This window comes from Nansenia antarctica (assembly GCF_963989245.1).
Source record: "Nansenia antarctica genome assembly, chromosome: 3".
NCBI classification, from domain to species: domain Eukaryota; kingdom Metazoa; phylum Chordata; class Actinopteri; order Argentiniformes; family Microstomatidae; genus Nansenia; species Nansenia antarctica.
In genome coordinates this window covers 84,791,446-84,819,179 of record NC_137688.1, presented here as the reverse complement: position 1 = coordinate 84,819,179, position 27,734 = coordinate 84,791,446, and positions in this window count along the sequence as shown.

Below are 27,734 nucleotides of genomic sequence, written 5' to 3'. Positions count from 1 at the left end.
CTTCTCTACTGTTTATGTTATTTGTTAGTATAATTATATCAGTAGCAAAAATCATTATGGGCAAGTTTTTACACAAAAATCGATGTTTCAAAGATCTCTCCAGCAGAAGACTTCACCTCAGAACTCCACAGGCTTCACTGGAGGGACAACAGTTTTCTAAAAAGTACCTAAAAAAAGGTCATGGTTACGTCTGGAAAAAGATATTGTGGACAGATGAGATGAATATTGTCATGTACCGGAATGATTACAAATGGAACGTTTTGAGAAAAAAGGATCTTACCAAGATTCATAGAATACCACACAAATGGCGAAGGGGATGTTTTGGTTAGGGCATACAGTATATATCTGCCACAAGAACTGACTAAGTTGTCTTCATTGACAACGTAACTGCTGATGGCAGCAGCAGAATGTATTCTGAAGTGTACAGAAACATCTTGTCTGCATGCACAGAATATTAACCTCATATGAGCCAACGGACCCACAGGTGGATCCGAAGTGATATAAAGAGTTTACCTCGATCAATTCTCTTCATCGATATCACATTTTTTTCACAAATTTGCATGCTATAAGATGCCACTATTTTTTCCCCGAAACGGTAAACACGGCCTAAGTCACATCCAGTTTTCTCCAACTGGAGAATGTGTCATGTCCGGTTTCAACGCTGAATTTCCATACCATTGGTCGGCCAACCCCAAAAAATCCCCCCCCCCCAAATTTTTTTTAAATTAAAATCTGATACATGAGGAAGGTCAAAGGTCAAAGATGGTGCCAAAATATCGCCAAATGGCCTAAACATATAGGTGTCCGCCTAAACATACCTGTACTAAAACAGGTACAAAGTTGCATTTGCTCACATTACTAGCATCAACTTTGGCACAAGTACTAATAAGACCCTGGAGTACTGATTCCTAGATGATTTGGGCTTATTCATCAGGTTTACAAGGTGATATTCACTGTAAAAGCTTTTTTTTTTTTAGGCGGAGACTGCATTTGAGATGTTTTATAATGTTCTAGCTCTATTTGCTCTGACACAGTAACATAGATTTTGATTCTGACACTTCTACAGCCACCCCACAGGTGTTAGCTTTCATTTGATAACAATATCATTATGAAGGCCCTTGTGATTGTGGAGATATTCTATATTCACTGTGGGCATGTCATTTCGAGCAGAAAACCAGAAAAATTAGATGGATAAGAAGAGGGAGTGAACTAAGACATGTATGTAACATGTAACATGTATGTAACATGTAACATGTATGTTTACTATGATAACTCCATCGTAACATCGTGACGTTAGAATAATAAGGTTCTATCTCCATTTTTGTCAAAATTTTGTTTTTTACATAATCTGATCCATTAGGTGTTAATTAATGCCTGTGTGGTGTTATTTTTAAAATGTTGAAATGTTGTAGTTAGTAATTAATCAAATACAAAGGTTCCATCTCACAAAACTTAATGGAATGTAAAAACTTTGACGCTCAATATCTCTGAACTACCCGAAACGGAGATAGAACCTTATCATTCTAAGCTCACGACATGGCAACCTACGTAGGCTAATATGAGACATATCACAGAACCATGACGAACATCTCTGCTAGGATAATGGGCAGGATGACGAGGGTACGGTAATACTGTACAGTCATGGACAAACATATTATGCCACCCCTGCACTTCTGTCAGACAATGCACCACTTCTCCCAGAAAACTGTTGCAATTACAATGCTTTGATATTCATATGTTTGTTGGAACAACTAAAAAAAGCTGATAAAAAAGGCCAAATCTGATATGATTCCACACAGAACTATCAAAAATCAACCGGACAACTTAATTTTTGTGAGCACACACTTTGGGAAAAACAGAACTGAAATCAATCGCTTCCTGTAACCATCAATGAGTTTCTTACACTTCTCTACCCAAATGCACAGTCGCTCAACATTTGAAGGGTGCCTTCTCTCAACTGCTGTTTTGAGATCGCGCCACAGGTGTTCTATGGGATTTAGATCTGGACTCATTGCTGGCCCCTTCGAAACTCTCCAGCACTTTGTCACTTTGGGCTGGAAGACCCATGACCCAGCTTTCTGACACTGGGCCCTACATTGCGCCCCAAAATGATTTGGTAGTCTTCAGATTTCATGATGCCATGCACACAGTCAAGGCATCCGGTGCCAGAAACAGCAAAGCAAAATACTGTCTGCTTCTGCAAATGGGACTCCTACAGCACATTTTGAATACCAGATTCAATCTAAGACAGAACCCCTCTAAAAAAAAAACACACTCCACGGAGCTGCCTCCGTTCAAAGAAAAAACCCAGATTTTGCCTACCTGCTCAAATTCGGGTTCGCACACTGTTGCATATTTAATGTCGAAGGGGAAAGAGAGAAAGTTCAGCCAAAGTTTGACAACAATATTTCTCATTCACACGCCTCGAGAAATCCCAAGGAGGACCCCTATCGCAATCCATGAATATTCACTTTGAATTTGCATGTGCTTAGCTTCTCATCTGCCGTTGGCCCGCTCACCTTTTGCGATGCATGAATCTTGCAGCATCCTGTCCTCTCCTGAACATATGTCATCAATCTGGGCCTACATCCTGTTTTTGCCTCGCTTCATTTGCTTTGAATGTAATCAATTATGGAGATAGCCGTTGTTGTCCCAGGGAATTGAACGGTACGGCAAAACTCCAGTTTAGGAGAGGACAGAGATGTTGACCCTCGTATCGTGTGGCGTAAACACAGAGCCCTTCGAGTAGTTGTCTGCGTTTGAACACGACAGCCAGCGTCAGTAGAGCGACAGTAGAGTGCTACCTCAGATAGTTTGAGTGGCACGTACATATTGAGAAACAGCAATCGTTTGCAAATGTGTGGACATTTTATCCAGATAGAAACAATGTTTCAGCTGTAGCTATATACAACAAAGGTAAGTCAAAGTTCAGAGACGGAATAATATTAATAATAATAATAATGGATTTTATTTCTAAAGCACTTTACATTTCAAGATTCTCAAAGTGCTACAGTCAATAAAAGAAACAAAAACAGCACAACACAATAAAGATCACTAAAAACATCAAAAGCAGAAAGGTTAAAAAGACACTGTGGCATAAAACTAAAGAAAAATAAATAAATACAAATCTGCTACTGGAATGCTTTGTTAAAAAGATGAGTCTTAAGTCCGCTCTTAAAAGAGTCGACCGACTGTGGTGCTCTCAGGTGGGCAAGGAGGGCGTTCCACAGTTCGGGGGCGATGGAGCAGAAGGCCCAGTCTCCCATGGAGCGGAGGTGGGTTTTGGTGGGTTTGAGGAGGTTTGCATTTGATGAGCGGAGAGTGCGAGTGGAGGGGCTGTGGGATTTGACCAGGTCCTTGAGGTAAGGGGGTGCGTTGCCGTGAATGCATTGATGAGTTAACAGTGAGATTTTGTAAATGATCCGAGAGGAGATGGGAAGCCAGTGTAGTGAGTGGAGGATGGGTGTGATGTGATCGTATTTGCGCACTCTCATCAGGATCCTAGCAGCGCTGTTCTGAATGTACTGGAGCTTCATATTAAGCTTAATATTATCCATATTATGGCCTATGCAGTACAGTCTGTCCTCCTTTCGTTTAACAGAGCAAAGCTTCATGCTACCTAGTGGTTTTACATACTGTACAATGTCATTTGATATAAAGGAAACTGCTCATGAACACAACAGGGGCAGGAATGGAAATATGACACCTGGGGCCTCATTTATAAAAAAGTACTTGAACGTCATCTTTGACTTCCACGTAAGCACATTTTTCTAAACGGACGTAAGCATTATTTATAAAACGGGCTGAGATGGTTTAAAGTTGCGTACGTGCTTCCTTCTATAAATACCAACGCAGGTAAAATGAACGCAGGTGATTGAGGTTTGTATTAACGCCCTGTGATAGCGGCTCAATTATAGCGGCTGAATTAAGACAAGTGCTATAATATAGGGTAGGCGTTCGTCTGGAAGCGGGAGAGGGCAGAGAAGGGTGGCTTCTCGGTAAGTTGCATTTGTAACGTTTGATCATGACAACTAACCAGGCACATGCGTATACTCAGTACTCAAGTTGTAAAAGAAAATCAGGGGAGGTGGTGGATTTTATCATATGAGGACAATTTTAGCATCCCCACAGCGTCAGTGACTTCAGTGTCAGTAACTTGGTAAAAATGTCATTGCATGTGTGCGTGCCCCCTCGCACCTTGAAATAACAGTAATATCACGTTCAGTGATAAAAATGGAAAGAGGGGGACGAAAGAGGGGGACGATTTTGACTGTTTTTATTTCTGGGGGGATGCCATCCCCCCTCAACTCGAGTTCTGCTTATACTGTAATAATATAATGGTCTTATTCTTATCAGGTGGTCTTATTCTTATATGGCTGCGAACTCCCTTTGCGAACTCCCTGACACCGGAGAAAATCCAGTATAATTTATCGCGTCGCCGGGCAAGGTCCGTTGTGGAACGCACTAGGCATGTTGAAGGGGAGATAGGCAGCTCCGGAGGGATATAAAAAAAGACTGAAATACAATCATAAACATTAGTTCCTTTTAAATCTTGAATTAAACTCATTTTCTCGGCTGATAACTAAATCGTTAATTTTATTACGAGCCACTTGCATGAATTACACTAGGCAGTGCGGCTCACATGCCTGTAATAACTCTGCATAACCAGTAGGTAATGTGCGTACGCAAGGTCAATTACCCGACGTAGAGCTACGATTGTTTCCACGGTCAAATTGACTCACGCTGAAATTGTATAAATCAGTACGTTGACGTGGTTTTCTACGTACGACACGGGTAAGATCAAAATTTGATCTGAGTACTTTCTATAAATGAGGCCCCTGATGTTTCCAAGGTGTCTGAATAGCTTTCTACCCCCACGTCCGCTGTAAGATACCGTATCAACGTACCTAATAAAGATTCTCTTGAGACTGCTTGAAATGATGTGTGAGCAGTATGTGAGCAGTAGAGTGTGTGAGCAGTAACCAGTGACTACCTGCCTCTCTAACCTCTAGGCTACCTGCCGCTCTAACCTCTAGGCTACCTGCCTCTCTAACCTCTAGACTACCTGCCTCTCTAACCTCTAGGCTACCTGCCTCTCTAACCTCTAGACTACCTGCCTCTCTAACCTCTAGGCTACCTGCCTCTCTAACCTCTAGACTACCTGCCTCTCTAACCTCTAGGCTACCTGCCTCTCTAACCTCTAGAATACATGCCTTTCTAACCTCTAGACTACCTGCCTCTCTGAGCTTTAGACTACCTGCCTCTCTAACCTCTAGACTACCTGCCTCTCTAACCACTACACTACCTGCCTCTCTAACCTCTAGACTACCTGCCTCTCTAACCTCTAGGCTACCTGCCTCTCTAACCTCTAGACCACCTGCCTCTCTAACCTCTAGGCTACCTGCCTCTCTAACCTCTAGACTACCTGCCTCTCTAACCTCTAGGCTACCTGCCTCTCTAACCTCTAGAATACATGCCTCTCTAACCTCTAGACTACCTGCCTCTCTGAGCTTTAGACTACCTGCCTCTCTAACCTCTAGACTACCTGCCTCTCTAACCACTACACTACCTGCCTCTCTAACCTCTAGACTACCTGCCTCTCTAACATTTAGGGCCGGTTTCAGAGACAAGGCTTAAGCCTAGTCCTGGACTAAAAAGCATCTTCAATGGAGATTTTACATTGAAAGTGTGATTTAGTCCAGGACTAGGCTTAAGCCTTGTCTGTGAAAGCGGCCCCTAGTCTACCTGCCTCTCTAACCTCTAGACTACCTGCCTCTCTAACCTATAGGCTACCTGCTTCTCTAACCTCTAGGCTACCTGCCTCTCTAACCTCTAGACTACCTGCCTCTCTAACCTCTAGGCTACCTGCCTCTCTAACCTCTAACCTCTAGACTACCTGCCTCTCTAACCTCTAACCTCTAGACTACCTGCCTCTCTAACCTTTAGGCTACCGCCTCCATTAAAAGAGGATGATGCACTGATAGAATGTTTACATTACATTACATTTTTGCCATTTAGCAGACACCTGATTCCAAAGCGAATCAGGTGTCTGCTAAATGGCAAAAATGTAAATGTAAATGATTACTTTTTCCTACTAAGACTGTATTTAATAGATTTGACTAAGTAAGAAGCGATGATTCATGAATCATGTATCCACAGTCTTAGTAGGAAAAACGAATCATTTACATTTACATTTTTTGCCATTTAGCAGACGCCTTATTCCAAAGCGACTTACAATCAATACATTTGACTAAGCCAGTAAATCATCAATTCACCAGTCGTAGCAGGAAGAGTAATCTAAGCTCAATCCAGGGGCCATTGGCAGTCATCGTGCTTTTTAAAAAGATGTATGTCTCAGTAGAAGCAGTATAATTGTCAAATGTTCTTGTTGCTCTGTGTGTGGAGGAATCACAGCAGAAGTCATAGTTCTGAATGACGTCAAGCTGGAGGAGCAATATCTTTCTTCACGCTGGCCAGTAGCAGCAGCCACTGCAGAACCACTGGGGGATTCACAATAAATATCCAGAGACAAACCATCTACTGTAGTTTTCTTTCTCTGGCTATCGCTATGTCTTTCTCTCCTTCTTCTAATGTCCCTTTCATCCTCTTTCCTAAAGTAAATACAACTACTGCACTTGTACTTCATCATGACATTGATATTATCTGTAGCATGAGTGGGAGCCAGAGAACATAATGAATGCTTAGAGATAGTATGTAAGACTGAAAGAAGAAGAGAAGCAGGTGTGTGTTTACAATGAATGTGTCATGATCCGGGAGGTATGGGTTAAATAATTAATAAATGTAATTATTGTCATTGGTCAACTTGGCGGAGGTAATCACGGAGGTAATCACATATGTCCAGGTCCACAGATTGCTAAAAGGACACACACTTTCTCAACTATAGTCCACACTTAAACACGAATGCACAGGTGGACACGCACACCCACACACATGCACGCACGCACGCGCGCACACACACACACACACACACACACACACACACACACACACACAAACAAACAAAAGAGGGAGAATACCACTTGCAACACGGCAATTTGTCTTTGATGATAAATTCTCATTGGTGTCTCTAGAGACATCCAACCCCTGCTGACAAATCAACACATTTTTCACTTGCTCTGCCTCTCCCTCCCTCCCTCCCTCCCTCCCTCTCTTTTTTCTCTCTCATATTCTCCTCAGTTGACTTTTCCTGCCCTTCTTTCTCCATCCTGCTCCCACTCTGAGGAAATGTTCGTATGGTCAAAGGCTACAAGAATCTTCCTCATTAAAGCGAAAAACTTTACGTGATTCATACAGTATGTGACTCATACTGTATAGGCCAATAGTGTTATAAGTGTTATACTAGTGTTAGTGCCAATAAAGTTGGTCTACACTTCATCAGTGTTAAAGTTCACACTGACAAGACCAAACAACCTCTCTCTCAACACTGACAAGACCAAGGAGCTGGTGGTGGACTTCAGGAAGAAAGGACGGGAACAGGACCCCATCACCATCAACGGGTCAACAGGACCCCATCACCATCAACGGGTCAACAGGACCCCATCACCATCAACGGGTCAACAGGACCCCATCACCATCAACGGGTCAACAGGACGACATCACCATCAACGGGTCAACAGGACCCCATCACCATCAACGGGTCAACAGGAACCATCACCATCAACGGGTCAACAGGATGACATCACCATCAACGGGTCAACAGGACCCCATCACCATCAACGGGTCAACAGGACCCCATCACCATCAACGAGTCAACAGGACCCCTTCACCATCAACGGGTCAACAGGACGACATCACCATCAACGGGTCAACAGGACCCCATCACCATCAACGGGTCAACAGGACCCCATCACCACCCATGGGTCAACAGGACCCCATCACCATCAACGGGTCAACAGGACCCCATCACCATCAACGGGTCAACAGGACGACATCACCATCAACGGGTCAACAGGACCCCATCACCATCAACGGGTCAGCCATGGAGAGGGTCCACCATGGAGAGGGTCAGCCATACAGCCATAGCCTCATGGCTGTTCTAGTGTTAAACTGGTATATTGGGATGTAACAATACCCTTGAAACTTAAAAAGCTATTGTTTCATTTTTTTAAGGCCTCTATCGTTATTTTGACAGTAATGATTTACCTTGGCAGAGGAAACATAGTTCATCAAACTCTTTTTGCCTTTGGTTTTGACAAAATCTTAATAAAGCCACTGCAGTCTGTCCTCATTTAATGGTGCCCTACTGTAGGTACTGTAGGGATGGACTGAGGGCGGTGGAGAGAGAAACGTTTTTTTTTTTTTTTTGGGACACAGTCGTGGCTGGAGCTCGATCATTGATAACCAGTGAAATCTAACAGGAAGGACGGAGGAGGTAGGGGAGGGCTGTTGTTCCCTGCCTATCTGAAGTCAGCTCCATAAATTGGAAACAGCGCTAGCCCCCTAATCTCCCATCGCCTGCACAGAGCATATTCACTACCGACACACGTCCTGAGAACCCAGATACACCCACATCTGAATGCAAAAAGAGCCGGTCAGAAGACACCAGCTCTGCACAGAGCAGAAACTAACTGCTCTGAATGTGAGTGTAATTGGCTCTATTTGTAAAAAAAAATATAAAAAAATAAAGGCTATCTATATTGATATTTAAAAACGGGTATGATAATGGTGGTTGTGGGAATAAGACCCCTTTGGTAACAAGATATGGGATTATGTTTCTGCCGAGCCGCCTCGTACCCGGTACGCTCTGGGAAATGAGTTCTGGACGGACGGTGCGTCTCAGAATGTGTCCGTGAGGATCACACCATTATCCTGATTACTTAGTCAGAGCTCTTATCTGCAAACTGCCACATGGCTACTTCGGCGGCTGGTGTCTACATTCTGCCCTCCCCTCCCTCCATCTCTCTTCTTTAAGGCCTCCACAGTCTTCCCCCTGACCTATATCCCCCCATGTCGATCAGATTAAAGGCTAACCTATCATCTGACGCTACGAAAGTTACCACAGAGCTGAAATACATTAAATACATTAGGAACATCTGGGACAATGTGCCTGCCTGCCTAATTGCTGCTGCCGTGGAAGGGCAGACAGCCTATGGTACAGAGACAGAGACAGAGACAGACAGCCCATGGTACAGAGACAGAGACAGAGACAGAGACAGAGACAGACAGCCCATGGTACAAAGACAGAGACAGAGACAGACAGCCCATGGTACAGAGACAGAGACAGACAGCCCATGGTACAGAGACAGAGACAGAGACAGAGACAGACAGCCCATGGTACAGAGACAGAGACAGAGACAGTCCATGGTACAGAGACAGAGACAGACAGCCCATGGTACAGAGACAGAGACAGAGACAGAGACAGACAGCCCATGGTACAGAGACAGAGACAGAGACAGAGACAGTCCATGGTACAGAGACAGAGACAGAGACAGAGACAGAGACAGAGACAGACAGTCCATGGTACAGAGACAGAGACAGAGACAGAGACAGTCCATGGTACAGAGACAGAGACAGACAACCCATGGTACAGAGACAGAGACAGAGACAGTCCATGGTACAGAGACAGAGACAGAGACAGACAGTCCATGGTACAGAGACAGAGACAGAGACAGACAGCCCATGGTACAGAGACAGAGACAGAGACAGTCCATGGTACAGAGATAGAGACAGAGACAGACAGTCCATGGTACAGAGACAGAGACAGAGACAGAGACAGTCCATGGTACAGAGACAGAAACAGACAGTCCATGGTACAAAGACAGAGACAGTCCATGGTACAGAGACAGAGACAGCCCATGGTACAGAGACAGAGACAGCCCATGGTACAGAGACAGAGACAGAGACAGAGACAGAGACAGACAGCTCATGGTACAGAGACAGAGACAGAGACAGAGACAGCCCATGGTACAGAGACAGAGACAGAGACAGACAGTCCATGGTACAGAGACAGAGACAGACAGTCCATGGTACAAAGACAGAGACAGTCCATGGTACAGAGACAGAGACAGCCCATGGTACAGAGACAGAGACAGAGACAGAGACAGACAGCTCATGGTACAAAGACAGAGACAGAGACAGCCCATGGTACAGAGACAGAGACAGAGACAGAGACAAAGACCGACAGTCCATGGTACAGAGACAGAGACAGAGACAGAGACAGAGACAGAGACAGCCCATGGTACAGAGACAGTTGTGTTCCCACTTGGCACGGAACAAACAACCTTGATGACATTCCAGACTAATTACACTTCCAGACTGCCTCTAATTAAACCTCCAGACTGCCTCTAATTAAACCTCCAGACTGCCTGTATTTACACCTACAGACTGCCTCTAATTACACCTCCAGACTGCCTCTAATTAAACCTCCAGACTGCCTCTAATTACACCTCCAGACTGCTTCTAATTAAACCTCCAGACTGCCTCTAATTACACCTCCAGACTGCCTCTAATTAAACCTCCAGACTGCCTCTAATTACACCTCCAGATTGCCTCTAATTAAACCTCCAGACTGCCTGTAATTACACCTACAGACGTCCTCTAATTACACCTCCAGACTGCCTCTAATTACACCTCTAGACTGCCTCTAATTAAACCTCCAGACTGCCTCTAATTACACCTCCAGACTGCCTCTAATTAAACCTCCAGACTGCCTCTAATTACACCTCCAGACTGCCTCTAATTAAACCTCCAGACTGCCTCTAATTAGCCCTTCCAGACTGACTCTAATTAGACCTCCAGACTGCCTCTAATTAAACCTCCAGACTGCCTCTAATTAAACCTCCAGACTGCCTCTAATTAAACCTCCAGACTGCCTCTAATTAGCCCTTCCAGACTGCCTCTAATTACACCTCCAGACCGCCTCTAATTAAACCTCCAGACTGCCTCTAATTAAACCTCCAGACTGCCTCTAATTACACCTCCAGACTACCTCTAATTACACCTCCAGACCGCCTCTAATTAAACCTCCAGTCTGCCTCTAATTACACCTACAGACTGCCTCTAATTACACCTCCAGACAGAAGTAAAAGAAGTAACAGAAGTAATAGAAGTAACTGTCACGGCTAAGCTTCCTGGCTCAAGCCGTGTCTTTTAGAACACAGGGTTAGGTTCAAACGCACATGTTGATTGATAGCACTCCACACGATTTACTTTGTAGCTTAGAATTTTATTTCATTTTCTCTATTCCTCCAATACAAAGCGTCTTCTGTAAAGCACAACGTGCTACCAAACTTTCCATACAGTGTGTGTGGTTAAAAACCATACGGCTACCCTGTGCCTAACATTTCCTTGCCTGGCTCACTGCCCACTCTTTTAACCAGACAGATACCAGTTCCAATCAGCTGGCTAGAGAATGGGCGTGGCAACCAACACAGGGCACCCCCCACAATGCAGATCAAACCACCCCATGAACCACTCCTGTCACCAAAACAACTATACACAAACGAAACAGAAATGCAAGCAAAGACAAAACCCAGGCCAAACTTCTAAATTCAAAAAACAAGGAAAATGGCTCCAACAAACATAACGAACAGCACCATATTCCTATGTTACATATTCCTATCCTTCTTGTTTAAATCATGGAATGAAAAGCAGCTATATTCCTATGTTACACATTCCTATTCTCCTTGTGGAAATCATGAATCATCGATCTTCTCTGCACCATATTACTGTTCTACACATCCAGTTACCAGTTACAGGTACCAAACAACGACATTTGGGAGGGGTGGCGCCCCTGGTGCTAGGAAAGAGGGAAAAAAAACAAAAAAAACAAGAAGGGAAAGGAGCTAGTTTACATAAATAAAGGCTATGTACACTATCCACTATACTATACTGTACAGATAAAACGACTAGGGTTGTCATATTGCACATAGTGTTATTGCTCATTCATTTGAAGTGTCGCAGTTTGCAGGAAACGTACATTGAAATGTACATATTTGTGCCTCAGCACTACACCTGATTTTTTCAATCCAGCAGCTGCCATCAATCCGTCCAGACTGTCCAGGGCCCAGAACCTAGGTCTTTGCTGTGTTCAGGGCCTGGATGGCCCTGGGGTAGAAGCTGAGCTTCAGTCTGTTTGTCCTTGCGGCCATGGTCCTGTACCGCCTTTTCGAGGGCAGCCGGGCAAAGTGTTCGTACCCAGGGTGGGTTGGGTCTCTGGAGATCTTGGAGGCCTTCCTGAGGCAGCGTGTGTTGTACAGCTCTTCCAGAGAGGGGAGGGGGGTGCCGGTGATCTTCTGGGCTGTTCTCACGACTCTCTGTAGTGCATTTCTCTCTGCGGTTGTGCAGCTGGAGAACCAGTTGCAGATGCAGTAGGTGAGGATGCTCTCCACTGCGCTAAGGTAGAAGGCCACCATTATCTCCTGCTTGATGTGTTCCTTCCTGAGGACTCTCAGGAAGTAGAGCCGCTGTTGTGCCTTCTTGATGGTGGCTGCTGTGTTGTTCTTCCAGGACAGGTCATCCTGTATGTGCACCCCCAGGAATCGGAGGGTTGAGACTCTCTCCACGCTCTCTCCGTCGATGAGCAGGGGCTGGACCTCAGATTTTTTCCTCCTGAAGTCCACGATGATTTCCTGGGTCTTTGACTGGTTCAGCAGCAGGTTGTTAACCTTGCACAGCTTGCTCAGCTGCTCTACCTCATCCCTGTACGCCGCCTCGTCCCCCCCCGAGATGCAGCCCACCACGGTGGTGTCGTCTGCAAACTTTACGATGGAGTTGCTGGGGTGGACGGGGGTGAAGTCGTAGGTGTAGAGGTTGTAGAGGATGGGGCTTAGCACGCAGCCCTGGGGGGACCCAGTGCTGAGTCTGAGGGCTGTGGAGGTGTGGGAGCCCACCCGCACCCTCTGGGGGCGGTCGGACAGGAAGTCCTTGATCCATGCACATATAGAGTGTGATAGTCCCAGGTCTAGTAGTTTGGTCACTAGCCTGTCTGGAAGGATGGTGTTGAAGGCAGAGCTGAAGTCCACAAAGAGCAGTCTCGCGTAGCTGTTTCCCCTCTCCAGGTGGGATAGAGTGGCGTGGAGAGTCGTCGCGATGGCGTCCTCTGTGGACCTGTGGGCTCTGTAGGCGAACTGGTATGGATCCAGGTTGGGCGGGAGGCGTGTGACTATGTGGGCCCGGACTAGTTTCTCGAAGCACTTCATGATGATTGGTGTGAGTGCCACCGGGCGGTAGTCGTTGAGGCAGCTCACCGTGCTTTTCTTCGGGACTGGGATGATAGTTGAGGTTTTCAGGCAGGGTGGGATGGTGGCCTGGGACAGGGACTGGTTGAAGATGTTGAAGATGTTGGCTTTGCTACTTTAATCCGATAAAATAAGAAAACCGTAGTGCTTTTTAGATATTAGGAGCCCAAATCCGATGGCCAGTTAGGCAAACTATCATATAGTGTCGTTGCCGATCAATGATCGACGTCGTTATATAGAGAAAGTTAATGAAATAGGGGTTGATTCATCAGAGCAGTCATACGTCATCTCCCTGTCATCTGGGATTTGGAGTTCTTCAGTTGATTGGCCGTGTAGCCTGTGGCTCATTAAAACTTGTAAGTCCCAACGCTGTGTGGGCACGATTCGCGCGCGTGCATGAGAACATTTCGCACTGTTATTATGGAGACCCCCACAAAGCTCAGCTTATAACTGGAACCCTGCTTAGGGGTGCTCGTTGCCCTTCGCAAATCTTCTCAAAACGGGGTTGTTGTTGTTCCCCTCAGTTCTCGGGGCGATCAGAGGAGCGGCGGTCCTCGTCTCCCTGACGTGGCCTGAGGCCCGTCCAGACCCACAGTGGCCTGAGGCCCGTCCAGACCCACAGTGGCCTGAGGCCCGTCCAGACCCACAGTGGCCTGAGGCCCGTCCAGACCCACAGTGTCCTGAGGCCCGTCCAGACCCACAGTGGCCTGAGGCTCGTCCAGACCCACAGTGGCCTGAGGCCCGTCCAGACCCACAGTGGCCTGAGGCCCGTCCAGACCCACAGTGGCCTGAGGCCCGTCCAGACCCACAGTCCTCTCAAACACACTTCTCCCTGACGTGGCCTGAGGCCCGTCCAGACCCACAGTCCTCTCAAACACACTTCTCCCACACCGAGCTGTCAACGATTTACAACAACTCATCAACTGTTGTAAACATGTCGGGACAGAGTTACACAACAGCAAATCCTCTGAGAAATCATTCGCATCAATATCTCCTGTAGGCTGTCAGAAGGCAGTCCTCATTGCTGTCAGTGGCCTCATCCACTTGAAGTGAAGCGCTTACCCTTGATTTTTTATCGAATAAGCTTCTCTCTCATATCCTTGGATATATCAGTGATTTTGGATATTGTTGTTGTACAGGGGGATAGATCTCGGCTTTTGGGCACTTGCCTCATCCATCATGGTAGAGACCATATTTATACCAGCAGGGAGTTGTAATTCACTCTCTCGTAGTGTGCAGGTTCTTGCATTGTGAAACTCTGTAGGCCACTTTGTAGGAGGCTAGCATGGGCATTGCTAGGCACAGATGCCATTTTAAGAAAGCAAATCAAGCTGTCAGGCACAGTACACCTCCGCACCGACCTCAGACGGAGAGAACCCGAAGGAGAGATATGGTTCGGCATATTTTCTGATATATATTATTATATCTATATTCACTGACAAGAATTTGTTCATGCTTCTCTCTGAGTTGATAGCTCAATTCATACAAAACGGCATGAGAGCCGGCGGGTCGTTTAAATGGCAACCTAGCGAGTCACAGTGTTTGTTTACAGTTCCGCCTGGGCATCTTATACAATCGGCATTTCGGGATTGTTTTCACCACTACAGCACACTTAACTTCTCTCACCCATCCCATCTCCCTGTGCCGTCTACACCATCTACACATTGGGGTTGGCTACAGTATATTCTAGTAGAGAATATACAGTAGAGGTGTTTGCCGACATGTCACTAACCTGAAAGAATAAAATAATATAACGATGCCGAGTGTAAACCTGGCGTATCTCTCCTACACTGAACAAAAAACACTGGCGGCTCTGAGACAATAATAGATTTCCCAGAGGTGGTTTCACACTATGAAACTCGGTTTCAAAACTGCACTGAACCAAAATATAAATGCAACACTTTTTCACGAGTTGAAATCAAAGATCCAATACTTTATCTATGTTGTAGTGCCGGAGGAAAAAGGAAAGACGTAGGCAACGTAATGATAACTGTTTAATCAAAACAACAACTTGTACTCTCAGTACAGGACCAGAAAATGGTTACCAAAACTCGTGTATCTAAACAGGAAGGTGCAACGTTAATAATCCTCCCCTCTGCCCCTAGTGCCAGAACTGGTTCCCTCCCACTACACAACCAACAGTAAGAGGAGAACATGAACCCATAATGTAGTCACTACACCAGCCCCCCCAGTGTTCACCTCAATATTGGAAATCCTCACGGCGAGGAGGGCGTATGGCCCGGCCCCTACGATCGTAGGTAAAGTCAGGAGGTGCGGGAGGAGGTGTGACATCGCCCATCACGTCCTCCTGCAGGGAAGGACGGGGGGCAGCGACGACCGGGGGCTCGCGAGCTGCGGGGGGTTGTCGGGGTCGGAGGGGGGAATGGCCAGGGCGCGGCAGGGGAGGTAGGACTGGAGGCCGGCCTCTGCGCGGTGGCAGGGCCAAGTCCAGGGGCAGTTCAAGGTCCAAGTGGGCCGGTTTGAGGCGATCAACGGACACACACTCAGGCCTACCCCCCATGTCAACCATGAAGTTCTTGGCTCCGGCCTCGATGACACGGAAAGGCCCGTCATAAGGAGGACGTAGTGGAGTCCTGTGGCCATCATGACGAATGAAAACGAACCTCGCTGAGTGCAGCTCCGGGGGCACCCTCGAAGTAGGGACACCATGCTGCGTAGTCGGGACCGGGACGAAGGTCCTGGCGCTGTCCAGCAGGGAGGCGCGCTGAGCGGCGGCGGACCAGGGCTCCGTTGACTTGGGAATGAAGTCACCGGGGACCCGCAGCGGCTGTCCAAACACCAGCTCAGCGGACGACGACTGGAGGTCCTCCTTAGGCGCTGTCCTGAGCCCCAGCATGACCCACGGCAGCTTGTCAAGCCAGTCGCTGTCCGTGAGGCTGGCTCGAAGGGCGGCCTTCATGGATCGATGGAAACGCTCACAGAGCCCGTTCGCCTGCGGGTGATAGGCGGTTGTGCGGTGGAGCTTGACCCCCAGATTCTCCGCCACCGCTGCCCACAGCTCTGAAGTAAACTGTGAGCCACGGTCAGAGGAGAGATCAGCAGGGGTGCCGTAGCGGGAGACCCACACCGCGATGAACGCCCGGGCCAGGTCGGGGGCTGTCGTTGAGGAGAGCGGAACTGCCTCCGGCCAGCGAGTCGTCCTGTCCACCATGGTAAAGAGATAGGTGTATCCGTGCGAGGGGGGCAGCGGCCCTACCAGGTCCACGTTTACATGATCGAACCTCCGCTCAGGCACAGAGAACTGCTCCAGGGGGGCCTTGACGTGTCGATGCACCTTGGCGCGCTGGCAGGCGATGCACGTGTCAACCCAGGCCCTCACATCCCTCTTGAGCCCATGCCAGACGAATTTCTCTGACACCAGCCGTGAGGACGGTTTCCTACCAGGGTGAGACAAGCCGTGTATCGCCTCGAAGGCGGGGCGCCTCCAGTTGGCGGGGACCACCGGTCGTGGCTGACCCATGGAGACGTCGCACAGGAGCGTGGCCCCTGCGTCACCGAAAACCACCTCTTCTAGGCGCAGTCCTGTGTCCGACAACTTGAGAGCCTGGACGGCGGGGTCGGCGGCCTGGTCTGCAGCCATGCGCGCGTAGTCCAAACCCAGTTGGACCGCACCAACCACCGCCCTGGAGAGACAATCCGCGACCTGGTTGGACTTCCCAGCAACGTGCTGGATGTCTGTGGTGAACTCGGATATGTAGGCGAGCTGGCGCTGTTGGCGGTCGGACCACGGCTCCGCCACCTTGGACATGGCGTGCGTGAGTGGCTTGTGGTCCACGTAGGCCGTAAACTCGCGGCCCTCCAGTAAAAAACGGAAGTGTCTGACAGCAAGCCACAGCCCGAGGAGCTCCCTGTCGAATGTGCTGTACCTTTGCTCTCTGGGAGACAGCTGGCGGCTGAAGAATGCAAGAGGCTGCCAGGCGTCCCCAACCCACTGTTCGTACACCGCTCCCACAGCAAAGTCAGAGGCGTCCGTGGTGAGAGCAGTGGGTGCCGAGGGCGAGGGGTGGGCCAACATGGCAGCGCGGGCCAGGGCCGCCTTGGTGTCCTGAAAGGCTTTGACACGCTCCGCCGTCCAGTCCACCGGCTGCTTCAGAGTCTTGCCCTTCTGGGCATCGTACAGAGGCCGCAGGATGTGAGCGATGTGGTGGAGGAAGCGATAGTAGAAGGTTACCATCCCGATGAACCCCTTGAGCTCGCTGATTGTGCTGGGGCGCGGGAAAGCAGCGACAGCTTCTACCTTCGAGGGGAGGGGGGTCACCCCCTCTGCGGAGACCCGGTGCCCGAGAAAGTCGATGGCGTTCCGTCCGAACTCACACTTCGCCGGATTGACAATCAGCCCATGTTGGCTGAGCCGTGTGAAAAGGGCCCGGAGGTGGGACAGGTGCTCCTCCTCCGTGGTGCTTGCGACGAGGATGTCATCCAAGTAGACGAAGAGGAATGGTAGGTCCCGGAGCACCGAGTGCATGAGGCGTTGGAAGGTCTGCGCCGCGTTCTTCAGGCCGAACGGCATCCGCAGAAACTCGAAGAGCCCAAATGGCGTGATTACGGCCGTCTTAGGGACGTCCTCGGGGTGCACCGGCACCTGATGGTACCCCCGTACCAGGTCCACTTTGGAGAAGAAGCGTTTGCCTGCCAGGTTCGCTGAAAAGTCCTGGACATGTGGGACCGGGTAGCGGTCAGGCTTGGACGCGTCGTTGAGGCGGCGGTAGTCCCCACATGGGCGCCACCCGCCGTCTGACTTAGGGACGATGTGCAGGGGAGACGCCCAGGGGCTGCTCGAGCGCCGAACGATGCCCACCTGCTCCATATGCGCAAACTCCGCCCTGGCGATGGCCAGCTTCTCCGGGTTGAGGCGCCTGGCCCTGGCGTGGAGGGGAGGCCCCTCGGTCTCGATGTGGTGCTCCACTCCGTGTTTCACCGTGGGCGCGGAGAAGGTGGGCTTGGTAAGGTCGGGGAATTCGGCGAGCAGCCGAAGGTACTGGTCACTTTCGGCGAGCGTATTGGACCACCCGCTGTAGACCGCCTCCCCCTGCGTACAGGCGAATGAAGCGAAAGTCTGTGAGTTGACCAGGCGCCTGTTCCCCACGTCCACCAACAGGTTGTGGGCGCACAGAAAATCCGCACCAAGGAGGGGAAATGTGACAGCCGCTATGACAAAATCCCACGAAAAACATTGCCCTCCGAAGCACACGTCCACCGCCCTAGTGCCGTAAGAGCAGATAGGTGTGCCGTCCGCGCCTGCCAACTGCGGACCACGCTCCTCCTTCGCCATATCCGATCTCTCTGCCGGAATGATGCTCCACTGGGCACCTGTGTCACAAAGGAAACTGCGACCAGAGGCGGTGTCTTGTATGAAGAGCAGCCTGTTGGTGACGCCAGCGCTCAGGGCCACTACTGAGCGCCGGCCCCGCCGTTTCCCGTCGGTCCGAAGGTGCAGGGTGAGCGGCACCGTTTGGCCTTGGCGCCAAAAGTGGCGTGGTAGAAACAATGGCCCGCAGCGTTACCCTGCTGGCCAGAAGGTCTGGCGTCATCCTTCGCTCTCCTGCGACGGTCGGGTGGCGGGGCGGCCGCGGGAGCGAGCAGGTCGGGGGACCGTTGAGGCATGGCCAAGACGAACCGGTCCGCCTCCCTGGCCAGGGCGCGGGGCTCCATGATGGCGGTGTTGGCCAGCGCCATCCTAACTTGAGCTGGCAATGTGCGCATGAACAGCTCTGTGAAGAGGATCATGGGGTCTTCTGTACCGAGCAGGTTTAGCATCCTCTCCATGCTCGCAGAAGGCCTCTCGTCACCCAAGTCCGACATGGCAAATAGGCGACGCACCCTCTCCGCAGTGGACAGTTCAAATGTCTCTAGAAGCAGGGCCTTGAGGCGCTCATATTTGTTCGTCGTCGGGGGAGCAGACAAAAAACCTACCACTCGAGCCGCGGTGGAGCTGCCCAACATTGCCACAGCATGGTTGTACCGGTCGTCGTCGTCATCGATGTCACTTTTATTGAAATGTGCCTCTACAATAGCAAACCATGCAGCAGGCGTTGAGTCCCAGAATTCTGGTAGCTTGAGAGTGGGAGTGTGCGCACCACGCGTTACCCTGACAGGGGATGGTGATGGCTGCCGCTGGTTTGAACGTCTTCCTCGCCCGGACATTTTGCAGGATTGTAATGTTCGTCGCTGGTTTTCGTACACAATTACGTTAACAAAAATCCACGTCGGGTCACCAGTGTAGTGCCGGAGGAAAAAGGAAAGACGTAGGCAACGTAATGATAACTGTTTAATCAAAACAACAACTTGTACTCTCAGTACAGGACCAGAAAATGGTTACCAAAACTCGTGTATCTAAACAGGAAGGTGCAACGTTAATAATCCTCCCCTCTGCCCCTAGTGCCAGAACTGGTTCCCTCCCACTACACAACCAACAGTAAGAGGAGAACATGAACCCATAATGTAGTCACTACAATGTACACAAAAGGCCTATTTCTTTCAAATTTGGTTCACACATTTGTTTCAATCTGTGTTAGTGAGCACTTCTCCTTTGCTGAGATAATCAATCCACCTGACAGGTGTGGCATGTACAGATGCTGAGTGTTGCGTGTTGCATTTCTATTTGTGTTCAATGTATTATATGTGTTATTAGAATCCAAAATTAATATGATAAAGTAGCCGGCTGAATTTAAATAGTAGTAGTAGTCGGCAGTAGTCGGCTGTTTGGTCGACAGCTGAAGCTTATGGAAAGCTCTGTGCTATAGAGACTTGTCCCTATACAAAGCTCTGTGCTATAGAAACTTGTCCCTATACAAAGCTCTGTGCTATAGAAACGTGTCCCTATACAAAGCTCTGTGCTATAGAAACGTGTCCCTATACAAAGCTCTGTGCTATAGAAACGTGTCCCTATACAAAGCTCTGTGCTATAGAAACTTGTCCCTATACAAAGCTCTGTGCTATAGAGACTTGTCCCTATACAAAGCTCTGTGCTATAGAAACGTGTCCCTATACAAAGCTCTGTGCTATAGAAACTTGAACCTATACAAAGCTCTGTGCTATAGAAACTTGTCCCTATACAAAGCTCTGTGCTATAGAAACTTGTCCCTATACAAAGCTCTGCGCTATAGAAACTTGTCCCTATACAAAGCTCTGTGCTATAGAGACTTGTCCCTATACAAAGCTCTGCGCTATAGAAACTTGTCCCTATACAAAGCTCTGTGCTATAGAAACGTGTCCCTATACAAAGCTCTGTGCTATAGAAACTTGACCCTATACAAAGCTCTGTGCTATAGAGACTTGTCCCTATACAAAGCTCTGCGCTATAGAAACTTGTCCCTATACAAAGCTCTGTGCTATAGAAACTTGACACCCACACTTCTTTGAAATTTGTACGAATCTGCTACGTTGTACTTCCTATTTGTTCGTACCTGCAGTATAACACTCATCTTGTTGTTGTTTGAGGTGATGGAGACAGGAAACTGAAGTAAAACAGGAAATGCTGATATGCTGGCCTTTGGGGATGTCCCGTGTTGTTCCACATTATTGCACAAAGCTGTTTTATAGATTGGAATGTTACAAGCTACCATGCGTAGGGCCGGCCCGCTCATTGGGGTTCAGTGTCTTGCCCAAGCACCACAGCCGGATTTGTTGCAAAGGCTGTCATCTTTCTGTAATGTTGTGTCAGGCATTGATAGAAGGATTCCAAACAAACAGATGGGAATTCAACGGTGTGTTCCTCTGGCATATCTGATCCATCCGCTGATGGTGAACGGAGAGCGAAAAAGTGCAAAGTTAAGTGAAAACAGAGTATCGATTGTTAAACTTGTGTATAAGCCCAGACAGCATGTTCTTGTATTCGTACAACCTCTCTTGATCGACTGGTAGACATTTTAGACAAGGGGAAGTGGACTGGGTGTGCTCGAATAGCTGCATCTCTCACAGAGCCAATTTCATTCGGAAAGCATGAACGCTATCATAGTAGTCTATCATAGTAGTCTATCATAGTAGTCTATCATAGTACTCTATCATAGTAGTCTATCATAGTAGTCTATCATAGTAGTCTATCATAGTAGTCTATCATAGTACTCTATCATAGTAGTCTATCATAGTACTCTATCATAGTAGTCTATCATAGTACTCTGTACTCTATCATAGATTTGTATTTGTATTTTTTATTATACCTTTATTTAACCAGAAGCAGTGAATACTCATTGAGATTTAAAATCTATTTTCCAAGAGAGACTTGGCCAAGAGGGCAGCTTATAAAGACAGACACATCTAGGTTTCAGACGTACAGTATAAAACAATGAACATAAGGCAATATCAGGAATGCATAGGTGGCTGCGTTAGGTTCAGAGTCACTCTCTAGTACTTTCCTGTTCAAGGTCCTTCAAGATTCCACTAAAGGCATTATATGAGATCAGTTTTGCCAGGTTTAAGTCTTTCTGGAGGGTGTTCCAAGCATAGGGGGCAGCATGTGAAGGCTCTGTGCGAACACAAGGAGTTCACAAGGAGTTCAAGCAACTGCAGAACATCTTGGCAGCGTAAGTTATAATGATTTTGGTTTCTAGATATATGTATGTACATAGGTACGTTGGGACCATCCCAAGGAGAGTTTTGTATATAAAACTCAGCCAGTGGGTACGCCTACGTGCATACAAAGAAGGCCAGACAGATTTTGTATGCAAAGTGCAGTGGTCGGTCAGATATTTACGACTAGTAACAAATCTCAATGCACAATGGTATGCAGTATCTAGTGATCTCAAACATTGAGCAGAAGCATTCATATAAAGTAAGTCACCATAGTCCAGCAAGGGCAGACAAGTAGCTGACACTAGGTATCTCCTCGCTCCAAAGGAAAAGCACGATTTATTTCTAAAAAAAAGAAGCCCAACTTCACCTTGAGCTTAGAAGTTAGATTGGCGATGTGAGCCTTAAAAGAAAGCTGTCTATCAATAAGAAGGGTAGTTCTCTACATGATGAAGTCTCTGGGTAGTTGAATGAATGAATGAATGGTCTTTATTGTCATTAATACAGTACAGGTACCATACAACGAAATTTAGGAGGGGGGGCTCCCCTGGTGCTTGGAAAAAAATACAAAAAACAAGAAGGGAAAAGAGCTGGTTTACATAAATAAAGGCTATATACACTATCCACTATACTATACTACTATCCTATACAATAAAACACTGTGCTGTACTCTATGCTATGCTATAAATATCCAAACATTTCCTATCTCTGAACCTTATGTACACAAGGGTTGTCATATTGCACATAGTATTATTGCACATTCATTTAAAGTGTCGCAGTTTGCAGGTTTGAAATGTTCACAGTTGTATTTCAATATTGCACTTATGATTACAATCTAGTAGCTGCCATCAAGTTGTCTAGATTGTCTCTGGGTAGTTCTCTACATGGTGAAGTCTCTAGGTAGGTCTCTACATGGTGAAGTCTGGGAAGGCCCTTGCCATGAGGCTTAATCCCTTAATCCACAAGATGTTAGAAACATTCCCATGAGACACCACCCTTAATCTCTGCTTGCCGCTTTAATTATCTATTGATTAATTGATTGATTGTAGTATTAATAAGTGCTAATAGCTCATTTTGTATTCATTACATTTGTATAATAAAACCACAAATAGATCATTACACATGCTAGTAGAAATAATAGTAACGACCATAAAAACATTTTGGTCAGTTTTAGTGAATCTATATCAACACTCTACACTCACCAAACACTTTATTAGGAACAACGGTACACCTTCTCGTTCTTTCATGTGGGGACATGGTTTGGGGAATGTTTTCATGGAACACTTTGGGCCTGTTAATACCAAACAATCATTGCTTGAATGCCACAGCCTATTTGAGTATTCTTGCTGACCATGTGCATCCCTTCATGGCCACAATGCACCCATCTTCTAATGGCTACTTCCAGCATGATAATGCACCGTGTCACAAAGCAAAAGTCGTCTCAAACGGGTTTCATGAACATGACAATGAGTTCAGTGTTCTTCAGTGGCCATTCCAGTCACCAGATCTGAATCCAATAGAACACGTGGGATGTGGTAGACCTGGAGATTCACAGCTTGAAAGTGCACCTGAAAAGTGCAGGAATTGTGTGATGCAATCATGTCATCATGGACCAGAATCTCAAAGGAATGTTTCTAACATCTTGTGGAATCAATGCCACGAAGAATTTGAATGTTTTGGGAGCAAAGGGAGGCCCTACCCAGTATTATTATAGTGTTCTTAATAAAGTGTTCGATGAGTGTACAGCCAAAAATTCTACATATTTCCATTGCAGCTGGAATTTAAACAACACATTGGTAGGCTTCCTCAAACGTCCTACAACTACACAGCTAAAGAAATTGTAACACTCCAATCCATAAAAAAGTGCAATAAAGGGGAATGACACAGGAAATAAATATTGAACACGCATCCATTACTAAATCAAGACGTTGTACAAAACTGTAACTTATAGAAGAAACAATGGGCATCTAATCTTACAAAGTAATAAAGTGTTGGGTGAGTGTATATGCCATCTACTTCTATTATAAAATGGCTCTAAGACTAGTGGTCAATGGTTATTTAACACAGGAGAATGACCATTCTCTAAACACTCATCAGAATATAGATGGCGGCTCCCCTGTGTCCTCTGAAACATTGCCTTTATTGTCACCAGTGTGAGGCGTCTCTCATGGTGCTTTTCTATTGACCAGACCGGTACGGCTCGGTATGGCACGCATTTGTATCCTACCCGTACCGTACTTTCAGAAACGCTTCTCCATTATACACAACAGACCTGGAGCGAGCCGGGACAGTAGGAGGAGTTAAGTGTCATAAGAGCACTTCACTTTAATAAGTGCTGCTATACAGCTCTCAACGGGGGGAAATGCGCTAAGAATTATGTCAAAATGCAGCACTATCATGCACAGATCAGCCTTGAAACATGTAACGTTAGACAGGGAGTGATGTATTTCTACGCAAAGGCTGTGTCACAGCTCCGCCCCTGGCTCATCAGCCGTCTATCAGTGGTGCCAGGTGTGGCCAATTAAGACCGCGACTGGCTCCTACTTAAGCTCTGCTCCTGCTTCCAGTCAACGCCAGATCGTAGCCATTTATGGTTGGTTCCAGTGTTCGTTCCCTAAACTCTATTCGTTACCCGTTACCCTAGCCTAACCCTATTTCTCCCTGTTCCCGGTTAAAGGATTCCCTGCCTGCCGACCTCCTGCCTGCCTGACTACCCTGCTCCCTGCCTGCCTGATACTATTCCTCCTGCCTGACCCCCTGCCTGTCTGCCGACCACTCCGCCTGCCTGACCTCCAGCCTGTCTACCGACCACTCTGCCTGCCTGACCCCCTGCCTGTCTGCCGACGACTCCGCCTGCCTGACCCCCTGCCTGTCTGACTACCTGCCTACCTGCCTGACCCCCTGCCTGTCTGACTACCTATCTACCTCCAGCCTGCTCCCCCTGACACCCCTACCCTACAATAAATCATTATTATTGTTGTACTACCTGTTCTCCGTTGTCTGCTTCTGGGTTCCGCCCTCTGGTCGTGACAGGCTGTGCTTGACGCTCCCATTGGACTGACGCTGGGGCTCATACAATGTCCACGTTTGTTATAGATACGTGTGCTCCGGTGTCTTGCTGGTAGTAAAATATTTTTATTTATACAGCATATGGATGTTACGTGCCTGTTACTTGCCGCTTTCAGTTCTAGTAGATCGCGCAACCAGGGAATCGCCGACGTGTGTGAAAGGGAGCAACATGGAAATCTACCATAATAGCGATTTTTTTTGTTATGCTTGTTGTAAATGAAAGTTCTATGATGCACTATACAAGCCCACTGTATATAGTATTCACTATACAAGCCTACTGTATATAGTATTCACTATACAAGCCTATATAGTATTCACTATACAAGCCTACTGTACTGTATATGAAACCAGAGGAGGGATAAACGAAGCAGTCACTTGACCTGCTGTTGTTCGGTGGTTATTCTCCCAGTCATCCAAGCGGAAAAGGAAAGGGAGAGAGAGTGGGAGAGAATTACGGTTTCAAGACGCTGTTAGGAGGGGTTCCATTTTAATGTGACACGGGAACCCATGCTTTGTAATGTTCGGCTAATCTTTCGACAACCCTTGGGGATTGAACATGGCACAAGGGGAGGGCTGCTGGGTCTGTGCTGGGGGGCTGGGTCTGTGCTGGGGGGCTGAGTCTGTGCTGGGGGGCTGGGGCTGTGCTGGAGGCTGTGTCTGTGCTGGGGGCTGGGTCTGTGCTGGGGGGCTGTGTCTGTGCTGGGGGGCTGGGTCTGTGTTGGGGGTCTGGGTCTGTGCTGGGGTGCTGGGTCTGTGCTGGGGGCTGGGGCTGTGCTGGGGGTCTGGGTCTGTGCTGGGGGGCTGGGGCTGTGCTGGGGGCTGGGGCTGTGCTGGGGGCTGGGTCTGTGCTGGGGGGCTGGGTCGGTGCTGGGTCTGTGCTGGGGGGCTGGGGCTGTGCTGGGGGGCTGTGTCTGTGCTGGGTCTGTGCTGGGGGGCTGGGGCTGTGCTGGGGGCTGGGGCTGTGCTGGGGGCTGGGTCTGTGCTGGGGGGCTGGGTCGGTGCTGGGTCTGTGCTGGGGGGCTGGGGCTGTGCTGGGGGCTGGGTGGGTCTGTGCTGGGTCTGTGCTGGGTCTGTGCTGGGGGGCTGGGGCTGTGCTGGGTCTGTGCTGGGGGCTGGGGCTGTGCTGGGTCTGTGCTGGGGGCTGTGTGTGAGTAACAGGCCTCAGTACTGCTCCCCTGAGTTTCCTACCTACATCCTCTGCATTGCCAACACATGTGACCATCACTGAAATGCCCCATGTTAACCAGCTACGTCACTGAAATACTACCAATGTGATGTAAGAATTCAACACATCAAACCTTTTTTAATTCAACATGTTTCCATTGCAGCGTTATTCACATCACAACGTTTAGACTAGACATTGGTATTAACTCAATAAAACTACACAGCTAAAGAAATTGTAACACTCCAATCCATCAAAATTGTGTGTGCAATAAAGGGGAACGACACAGGAAAGAAGTATTGAACACGCATTCCATTACTAAATCAAGGTGTTGTAGTCAAAACTGTAACTTACAGAAGAAAACGAAAAACAGCTTTTAACACATAGTGAAAGAGAAAGTTTGAATCATGTAAAAGATGATTTTTCTTCAGTTATACAGACAATTAAAGGGAGTATCTAAGAGAAAATGTAATACAAATGTGTTGGAGGATTCAGAAAATGTACCCCCATATGTTACAAGGGGGGTCAGCGAAGAGGACTCCCCATCGCCCCTACTGGTCGAAGAGCGACAGTGCTCCAGCCCTGGACTAATTATCGAATGATTGTTGTCACCTGTGAATGTTTGTCAGTGTATTTAGGTGTGTCCCATTTCCTTGCTCCCTTGTCAGTCGATCACTTGTGTTACACCGTATGGAATGCTTCAGAACCCTGTGTATGTATTACCACTTCACGTATCCGTTACCCGGAACGTAATTTGAACTTTGACTTTGTTTGCTGGTTTGCAATCTTGTACCGCCTTTGGAGCCCGTTGCTCAATCTTTAGTTTTCGTGCACTTTATTATTGACCGCAGTGCCTGAGTTATTATTACCTACGTGCTGAGCCCTACTGCTCCCCTTTTTGTTGTGCGGCTAAGAGTTTATGTTTGTACCTATGAATCATACGTCTCAGTAAAGAGAATCTTTATTTTATTACATCTCCGTCTCATTCTTTACTTACACCGCACCTGGATCCGACATTATTGAGAAACATAACAGAACCTATTGAGAAACGTAACAGATCGACTGACAAGGGAGCAAGGAAATGGGACACACCTAAATACACTGACAAACATTCACAGGTGACAACAATCATTCGATAATTAGTCCAGGGCTGGAGCACTGTCGCTCTTCGACCAGTAGGGGCGATGGGGAGTCCTCTTCGCTGACCCCCCTTGTAACAGTGCCCCCCCCTGACGAACGGCACCAGAAGTTCACCCGGGTGCCTCGGGATGGAGCCGGCGAAAGTCCGTGATGAGGCTCGGATCTAGAATATCCCGCCGAGGCACCCAGGTACGTTCCTCAGGCCCATAACCCTCCCAGTCCACCAGGAATTGGAGACCCCTCCCCACCTTCCGGCAGTCAATAATCCTGTTAACCGTGTAGGCAGGTTGTCCATCAATGAGACGGGGCAGGGGGGCGGGGCGGGGTGGAGGGGCCATGGGGGAGAAAACAACGGGTTTGAGGAGTGAAACATGGAAGGTGGGGTGAACTCGCATGGAGGGTGGGAGTAGCAGTCTGTAGGCCACGGCGTTGACCCGCCGCACCACCTTAAACGGCCCCACGAAGCGAGGAGCCAGCTTGCGTGACTCCACCCGGAGGGGGAGGTCCCGGGTAGACAGCCAGACCCTCTGACCAGGACGGAAGACCGGGGCCGGACGGCGCCTGCGGTTGGCCTGGCGTTGGGACCTGTCCGAAGCCCGCACAAGCGCCGCCCTTACCCGCCTCCAGGTACGGCG